Raw genomic sequence first — 8303 nt, 5'->3', positions numbered from 1 at the left:
GGAATCCCGGCTGGAGCGTATACTATGTGCATACGCTCCGGACGGGATTTCATTCATTCAAATACAGCCTATGTTTTGTATAAATCATGGCCGTTGTTGCAAATTGCAACAACGGCCATGGTTTATGCAAAACATACAATGTGTGAACATGACCATACTATAGAAATAATTTTCTCTGTGTAAACCCAAAATTAGGAATAGATTCAAAAAATTATTGTACTCCTCTGACGTTCATTCAAAGTTGTCGGTTTTAATGGGGTACGCCAACAAAAATTTTGTTTCCAATCAACGGAGATTTGAAATTTACTTCAAGTAAAAAAAACAACAAACTCATCTTTCAGTACTTATCAGCTTATTTATCTTTAGTACTCACACGCTGACATCAGCAATTACTCTTGACATATGGTTTATGTGAGTAGACCACCCCAAAAGTAGCCCAAACACATTTGCCCAAGAGCAAATGAGTTAAAGGGCCCAACATGGCAAAATGCATACACCGATGTGCCTTAAAGTGATATTGTCCCACCCCCTTTCCATATAAGGAGTTCTCAGCACCATTCTCAAGCTTATATTCTGGACATTTCATATCTTACTGTATAAGATGCATGTTATTGTTGGTGAACAGTGTATTAGGGGCGGGACTTAATGGATGTGGTTCCCCATATCTCCGTCCACATTAGTGCCATAGGCCCCGCCCCCTTTGGGAAGTTCTTTGTGTCTCCCGGTTGGCCCATTCCAATTACTGGGGAGGGGCCTAGACTAGATAACGTCACAAAATGGGTGGGGCACACTGTGCTGTGTGGAGAGGTACACTTTAAAGGGAACATGTCCCATAATTTAATGCTGCCCATGCTGTTTCCAGCAGTCTGTCATTTATTAGGATTCATTAAGTAGTTATTGAGAACCCACCTGGTGAAGTAGACAGTGCATGCATGGCACTGCAGGATTAGGTGTCTGGGAAATTTTATAGCTAATCTTGCCCATCGGGCTGCTGGCCTTACCACAATCATTAGCAGGTGGATGGGACAAGGGGCTATTTAAAGGGGTACTCCAGCAAAAATCATCTTCTTTGAAATCAACTTGTTTCAGAAAGTTATAGGTTTGTAATTTACTTCTATTTAAAAATCTTAAGTGTTCCCATACTTATCAGCTGCTGTATGTCCTGCATGAAATTATGTTTTCTTCTCAGTCTGACACAGTGCTCTCTGCTGACATGTCCGAGACAGGATTTGTCTAGAGCAGTAGCAAATTCCAATAAAAAAAACCTCTCCTGCTCTGGGCAGAGGTGGCAGCAAAGAGCACTGTGTCAGACTGGAAAGAATACACCACTTCCTGCACAACATACAGCAGCTGATAAGTTCAGGAAGACTTGAGATTTTTAAATAGAAGTAAATTACAAATCTGTACACCACTTGATTTGTGGAAAAGATTTTCACCAGAGTGCCCCTTTAAATACACCACAATAATCTTGGTAGTGCTGCCTCTGTACCCATGCGTTCATTTGCAAAATCTAGCCCAACAATGGCTGCTTGCAGATGAATGTTGGGCTATGTATAGCTCAATACTATAGTAAGCGCATTTTTAAGTTACACGCCATTATTTAGCTGAAGACTGATGGCAGAAATTTCTGAAAATGTCTTATTCAGTTTGATGCATCTGTGGTGATCAGCAGGTGTAGATTATAGCTACAGTTTATGCTAGTTTTGGGTGTAAATTATAGTAAATGTGTTGGGCCATTTCCCTTCCCTTTTTTTTTTTTTTTTTTTTTTTAGTAAGCCCCGCCTACTTTTTGACATATAGCAAGCACAGCATAAAAGTGGCAGAATGTAACAAAGAGAAGCTTATAATAAAAACCATAGTTAATGCCCCCCCCCCCCTCACCGTCAATCGTTAACGATAAACGATTCAAACGACCGCTATTACGAAAGACCTGAAATCGTTCGCCCATTTACATGGAAAGATAATCGTTACTTATGATCGTTCTTGCGGTCGTCTTGTCGTCGCTATTGCGTTCGTCACTACTGTGAACGACTAAACGATGACTTATTCAATGCGAACGATTTGCGAACGAGCAACGATAAAAATAGGTCCAGGTCTTAATAAACGATCAACGATTTTTCGTTCGGTCGTTAATCGTTAACTGCTATTCAAACGAAAGATTATCGTTTAAATCCGAACGATTGAACGATAATCGTCCAGTGGAATAGGGCCCTAAGTCTCCACTGTTCTCATACACACAGTGTTCAGGGAGCGCTATGTATGTATTAATGCCATTTTTGCCCTTGTCCCAGTTTTCCCCATAAGCAGTACCTCATCCATTATGTGACCCTGTTTCTGGGATAACTAGGCCCAGCACAGCTGTTACTGTAACAGCCATCACTAGCCAGAGCAGTGTTCTCATGTACATTTCATTACCGCTCATCAAACCATTTGTAGGACCATAAAATACTATGGAATGATAACCCCCCCCCCCCACCACCACCCCTTTCTTTACCCCTCTGCAATGTCTGCAGGTAGATTACCATTCAATTTGATTCATCGGCCAATAATTAAGTGATCAGTGGGAAATTAACTACATTTGTGAAAAACTATATCAGAAACATTCAGAACATCCCATATACTGTTTACTTTTATCATTAGGGATATTCCTACTGGGAACATTTATCTAAAATTGTGTTCCAGAAAAAAAAAAAAAAAACCACATACTTACCATCCTTGTTCCACTACGGGTAACAAAGAGTCAGTCCCAGTAGACCGTGCTTCTTGTATTTTGGGTAAGCACATGATACTGCCCACTCAGCCAATCAGCAGCTGTAGCAGTGTCCCGCCTCCACCTCTGAATTGCCTTTCCGAGTGAGGAGGGTGGATAAATGGTTTTTAGTTTTTCTATTATCCACTGAGCTGAGCACAATTTAAGATAACTGTTCCTGCTCGGCATTCCCCTTTAAGTATTTCTTTAGGATGAACTACTCAAGATTTCACTTACCTGCCTGCTGCTGATTGACATTTTCTTGTACTTAAAAGTGAAGCTGTGCCCCCAGTATTAGAGGCAGGGCCTATGGTTCCCATCTACTAGGCCTGCTACACCTCACTGCTCTTCTTTCCCGCTCCTCTCCATTGTGGTAAAGCCTCTGGCCTGGATTGCATTGAGCCCTGTCCATATCCCGCTTACATGCAGTAGCATAAGCATTGGTGTATCTGCAGCTCATCAGTAGCCCACAGGACGTGAGCGGGATATGGACAGGGGCATCCTGCCTCATATTATCAAAAGCTATAGTATATACTTTTAGGCTATGTTCACACAGTATTTTTCAACAAAAAACGTGAGTTGATTGAAAACACATAAAGACTTTGTTCACACACTGTGGAAATTTAGTGGATGGCCGCCATTTTTTGACAAATTACTTACAATAATTATGGGTCTTGTTTTAAAATAACGGACTTTAAACGACGGCTATCCAATGCATTTCAACAGTGTGTGAACATAGCCTTTCTGTGTTTTCAATCCACTCCGGGTTTTGGTTGTAAAATACTAGGCTTAACGGCCGCTGTTCCCTTGCGGCTGTGGAAATAATTGATTTGTCAATTATTTCCGTCCGGCAGACTGTGAATGTCCGTTGTTCACAGTGTGTTCTCACATGTATGGCTGTGCTCACGGCCATACATTGTATTGAGGTTAATTGGATTGCAGACACACCCAAATGTGCCCGCAATCCAAATAAAAGAAAGTGATGTCCATCCGGCTGATACTGCGGTATCACCTGAGTAAACATGTAAGACAGAGGCCGTTGTTTGAATCGGCCGTTTCAAACAATGGCCGCTGTCATTACAAAGCGTGAACATAGCCTTAGGGCCCTATTACACGGGCCGATTATCGTGCGAAAAATCGCTATATCGTTCTAACTTAAATGATAATCGTTCTGTGTAATTGCAGGCAACGATCGAAAAATCGTTCGTTGGTCATTGATTTAGATCTGACCCTAAAATTATCATTAATCGTTCGCTAAACGTTCGCTGTAATTCCACGTTCGTTCGCTCGAGTTCCGCATTTGTTCACTAATCGCTCAGTGTAATTGCACATTGGTTATTGTTTTGCTGAGATCAGAAGGAAAACGATCATAGTAACGATCGTAACTAAAGACCATCGTTCTGTGTACTATAATGAACTATTTCAGGCTAGCGATAAACAATCTCGTTTGCGACCGTTTATCGTTAGTCGTTAATTGTTAAAAATCGCTCCGTGTAATAGGACCCTTATACTGAATTTTCTGTGGTAAAACAATAGATTTTTACTAATTACTGACTGCTTGGTTTTCAACATGTAAAGCTTGGGTCAGTAAGGGTTAATATGTGAGCTCTGCTCGGCCTGTTCATATAATATTTATCTCGCCTGGTACAGAGAGAGGGAAATATGATGTGAAATAAGCCGTATCTGACCATGAATTATTTACCTGCCAGGTAAGAGGGAAGTGCTCACATAGATACTCTGTTTGCCATGCTCCCATTTCCAGGGTTTATATTATACCAGGGGTTTCATTGAGTGGGTATTAGTAATACAGCGGTTTTTTGGATTACGCGCATAACTCGTTCCAGGACCCTGTTTGTAATCTAAATCTACTCTTTTACCAAAGAAATCACTGATATGCAGACAATTTGTTCCACGCTCCAAAAATAATGATTTTTACATTTTGAAAAACACATAGAACAGATGAAACAAACTGAGAAACAGCAGAATGTGATATATAAGTTACTGTACAGTATAGCAATCAGCATGTGGTGTATAATGTATAGTAACTGCATAAATCTGATAACACAGCAGCAGTTTGTAGATACAGGATGGAGCGGCGTAGTACAACAGGCTAGAATAGAGAAGCAGGGCTGCTGTCAGAGGTCTGTGTGGTCACATGACAGCAATGGGAAAGGGGTGTGTGTTCAGCATGGACCAATCAGAGCTGTGCAGGAGGACATTTTCTATACAGCAGTGTAAATAGCTGAGTGTAAGTGCAAGCACATTATAGCAGCAGTGTGTATAGCTGAGTGTAAGTGCAGGCACATTATAGCAGCAGTGTGTATTGCTGAGTGTAAGTGCAGGCACATTATAGCAGCAGTGTGTATAGCTGAGTGTAAGTGCAGGCACATTATAGCAGCAGTGTTTATTGCTGAGTATAAGTGCAGGAAAATTATAGCAGGAATGAAGAGGATGGGAAACACAAGGGCTAACAGAAACTCCATGAAGGAATGAGCAGGGCAGATGTGGGCACATACATGCAGCACTCTGTCTGGGGAGAGAGGGGTTACAGCTATGAAGAGATTACCTCCACAGTCCTGTCCTCTTAAGTAAGCCCCAGCCTGAAGTGGATCTGCTATGATTTGGAAGCTTAGGGAGACTTCCTGGATCAGAGTATAGGGCTGTAGAGACTATGCTATGCAGACCATGGCCCTCCTCCACTCCCCCTCCCACCCAGTACCAGGAACCACTTAAACCAAAGCAATGCTCTTAAACCAAGTTACAATTTTGGAAAACTGAACTCTTTTTGCAAAACGCTCTTAATCCAAGTTACTCTTAAACCAAGATACCACTGTATTCCTAATTGGCATAGCTTGGGTTTGGGTTTACTCCTAATTCTAATTCTTTGAGATTTACGGTCGGGTTTAAGTTTACATCTAAAATTTTTGGTCTATGGCACTACGGGTCTAAAGTGTTCATCTATTTATTTAATGAGAATCTGTCAGCTGCTATTGACGTTCCAAACTGCTGACACTGTTAGGGTATGTGCACACTGACCAATTCTTACAGAATTCCACACATTTTTTCGATCGTGGAATTCCGCATGGAAAATCCCATAGAGTTCAATGGAATTCCGCCAGTGCATTCTACCCATGCAATTCTCCAAGTGGGATGCAGATCCGCGGCGGAAAATTTTGCACAGAAATTCCGTTGTGTGCACGGACAGACAGAAATCCCATTTTGCTCTATGGAAAGGAGTAATGTTGCATTTAAATGGACTGAATTCCGCACGCTTTTTGCCGCAGAATTCTGCAAGAATTGCTCAGTGTGCACATACCCTTAGATAGCAGTTAGGTCAGGAAGCCACATGATACTTTTCATATATCTCTATGTGATTCCAAGTTGTAGGAAAATGCTATTATCATATAGTAAAAAGAGTCAAAGCGGCTTTCCTAAGCTCCTGAAGGGCAGCAAGCTGTAACACCTCCTTACTCTCCCTCCCATCCCTGATCCTGCTGGGACTCAGCTTCTAGGTGTCAATCAAACAAGGGGGAAGGGAGCTTGTAGCTTTTCAGGAGCTTGGAAAAGCCTCTTTGACTCCTTGTACCAGAGAATAAAAGCATGCCTCTACATCCTGGAAGCACAGCTGGAAATATGAAAGGTACCATGTGTCTCCACCTAACAGCTATCTAATTCCTTTTAACCCTTAGGGCCCTATTCCACCGGACGATTATCGTTCAGATTATCGTTAAATCGTTCGCATCTAAACGATAATCGTTCGGTTGAAATGCAGTTAACGATTAACGACCGAACGAGAAATCGTTGATCGCTTTATAAGACCTGGACCTATTTTTATCGTTGCTCGTTCGCAAAACGTTCGCATTGAATAAGACGTCGTTCGGTCGTTCGCAATAGATACTAACGCAATAGCGAATAAATAGCGAAGAAAAAACGATCGCAATTACGATCATAAGTAACGATTATCCTTCCATGGAAATGAGTGAACGTTTTCAGGTCTTTCGCAATAGCGGTCGTTTGAGATCGTTAATAGTTATCGATAATCGTCCGGTGGAATAGGGCCCTTAGGCCTTATTCCCATGTTCTGTGTTTTACAGACGACACAGGCTTGGAAGACCTGTAGTGGAACACCAGCCCCCCTCCCCCGGGGAAACTATGAATATGCTCTGCGCTGTAATGACTCCGCCACACTACTTTTTCATTACAGTGCCGCACATATTAATATCATATTAGAGACAAAGGGGCTGGAGGAGGGGGAATCCACTACAGGCCTTCCACATCTGTGTTGTCCATTAAACACTGAACATGGGAGGCTAACTACACAGGGGATTGCCTACCTAAGGTAATTGCTACTATAGGTCTAACTAATATATAGGGGTACAGAGGGGCCTAATAATATATTGTACTGAAGTACAAGACATAAATAGTTTCACTGGCAGATTCTGCAGAGAATCGAGGCCCAGATGGAAAAGAAACATGAATCAAAGCAGATGCCCCCTGTGAGTCACTGGATGTAAGTCATCAATTGTATAGACTGTAGAGCCTGTGTACAGCTGGTATCTCCCAATATATGGTCACTGTATAGGGGGATATAGCATAGTATAGGACTTAATTTAGGAACAGTATGATGGTAATGTCAGTGGTCATAGTGCGGTGGAATATTTGCCCCTTGTACACGGACCTGGTATACTGAATTTGCCAGTAAGCAACCACCTGTAATCTACAGTAGCAGCGTAGTGCTGCCACTAACCAAACCCCACAGTGCAGGGTGACATGCACTGCAGGTTTTACCAAAGCTTGCCAGCTATTCTTGTGGGTTTCATCTACTGCTTTTACCCTTTGCAATGCAAAGCTGCAGGATGGTGCAATCACATTTGGTGTCTGTAGTTTCTGCTTTTTTTCCCCTTCCACTGCATAAGTTGTACTGTAAAGAGGCCAATAAGGCTTTGTCGCTCAAGGGCCCCCTGAAACCTAGAGCCTATATAATATAAACCCCATGTATGTATCCAGTCTCCTGTATATTACTGCTAGTATCTAGTAATGAGATTAAAGATTTAAAAAAAAGAGAAAAAAATTATTACCCGCAGGGGGTGGGAGAAACCTAATAAAGACAGTATGCCTACTGGCCCCCATGTCTGCGCTGCATCACTGGGCTCCTATACCCCGCCGGATGTCATCTTCTCTTGGCTTCAGGGTATGTCACGACTCATCACAAACAGGTGGGATTTAGCCCGCTTAGCCAATCAGTGCCTGCAGTCAGCGGGGTCGTGACACAGCTGCAGGGGAGCTAGAAAAACTGCTGGATGGGGTCCAGGACCAGGACGCATGTACTGGGTCAGGTAAATATACCTTCTTTATTATATTCCCCCACCCTGCCTGTGCTCTGCTTTAAAGAAGTCTGGCCAAGTATTTTATTTTTATTTTTTTAAGGGGGGGGGGGGGGGGGGGGAGGGTCCCGGGACTCCCAATGCAAGGTATTTTCCTTCGAGTTGTGAACTCAGCCAATCAGTGACTGCAGCGCCATCCCTCTCCAGTCACTAACTGGCTGAGCAGCCGG

Source organism: Dendropsophus ebraccatus, chromosome 5 (genome assembly GCF_027789765.1).
Source record: "Dendropsophus ebraccatus isolate aDenEbr1 chromosome 5, aDenEbr1.pat, whole genome shotgun sequence".
Classification (NCBI taxonomy): Eukaryota; Metazoa; Chordata; class Amphibia; order Anura; family Hylidae; genus Dendropsophus; species Dendropsophus ebraccatus.
The sequence above is the reverse complement of the archived record's forward strand: the minus strand, read 5'-3'. Positions refer to the sequence as shown.